The sequence below is a fragment of the Micropterus dolomieu genome, linkage group LG01, assembly GCF_021292245.1.
Source record: "Micropterus dolomieu isolate WLL.071019.BEF.003 ecotype Adirondacks linkage group LG01, ASM2129224v1, whole genome shotgun sequence".
Lineage (NCBI taxonomy): Eukaryota > Metazoa > Chordata > Actinopteri > Centrarchiformes > Centrarchidae > Micropterus > Micropterus dolomieu.
The window spans coordinates 14898119-14899590 of record NC_060150.1 but is presented as its reverse complement, the minus strand read 5'-3'; positions in this window follow the sequence as shown (position 1 = coordinate 14899590).

Here is a 1472-nt window from a genome sequence, read left to right as displayed (position 1 = left end):
CAAATGAATGACTATAGCCAGCTGGCCGAACTGTGTCCGCCTCAATATGATTGTTTCAGTCAACCGTGGGTCAGTGGTCGTGGTGGTGGGCTAGTGAGCGTGTATAGGAATATAGTATAGTATAATATATATATAGTATAGTTCTCACTCTTAAAGTTGGAGGGCTGCAACCTATCATATTTGTTATAATTTATTGCCCCCCAAAACCACCTGGAGGATTTTTATCAGAACTTCCTCAATTTTTATCTTATCTGGTTTTAAATTATGACAGAATTGTTCTTTGTGGCGATTTTAATAATCATGTTGATGACCCATGATGATTGTTAATGCAACTGACTTTTTAAATATGGCCACTTCTTTTAACTTCAAACAACATGTCAAAGGGCAAACCCATAACCATGGTCATACACTGGACTTGGTTTTTACCCTGGGTGTCAGCATTTCCTCTGTGGAATTAGTGGACATGACCATATCTGACCACAGATGTATTGTTTTTAGCTGCGATTCGCCTGTTACTCATGCCGCCTCACCAAGCTCCGTGTTTTCTCGCATCTTTAATGAACAAAGTGTTGCACATTCTCTCAGAACCAAAGCCAACACCTGTCTGATTCCAACACCAACAATCTGGTCGATCACTTCAATCATATCTGCTTGTTGTCACTAAATATTACTGCTCCTCTAAAGGTTAGACCTACGTCTAAAACTAGTAAGCAACCCTGGATAAATGACAGCATTCGCAGCCTAAAAAGGGAATGCAGGAAAGCAGAGCGCAGCCCAAGTCCATTACCTCAGTCTGAAGGATTTATTAATTAACTACAATAACATGGTTAAGGATGCGAGAACACACTATTTTTCTGAATTCATTACTTCACAAAAACACAATCCCAGGTTTCTGTTTAAGACTGCGGATCAGCTGGTAAACCCAACCCCTCCTTGTGCCTCAGCTGGATGATGATGACTGTGAATTGTTTTTATCTTATTTTACCAATAAGGTGGTGTCAATCAGATCCTCTATTACCCCCACGGCCTCTTACTCAGAGGTCCCTCACCAGCAACAAGAGAGTTTTAACCAGTTTTATCCCATCGACTTGTCTGAGCTTTTAAAAACAGTATCACAAATGAGAGTGTCCTCCAGCCCACTTGATGTAATACCTACAAAGTTTTTACTGAAAGTAATGGATTCTGTTGGGCCCCGTTTGATCTCTGATTTTAACAGCTCCCTATCTACTGGTTGTGTCCCTTTATTATTTTAAAACGGCTTGCGTGAACCCGCTTTTAAAGAAACCTGGTTTAGATCCCTCCCTCCCACAAAATTTTAGACCAATTTCAAAACTGCCTTTTATTGCAAAGATTCTAGAAAGAATTGTGTCCAAACAATTGCTCACTGTACTGGAAAATAACAAATTATTTGAAAAGTTTCAGTCTGGTTTCAGGAAGTACCACAGCACTGAGACTGCCCTGCTTAAAGTCAC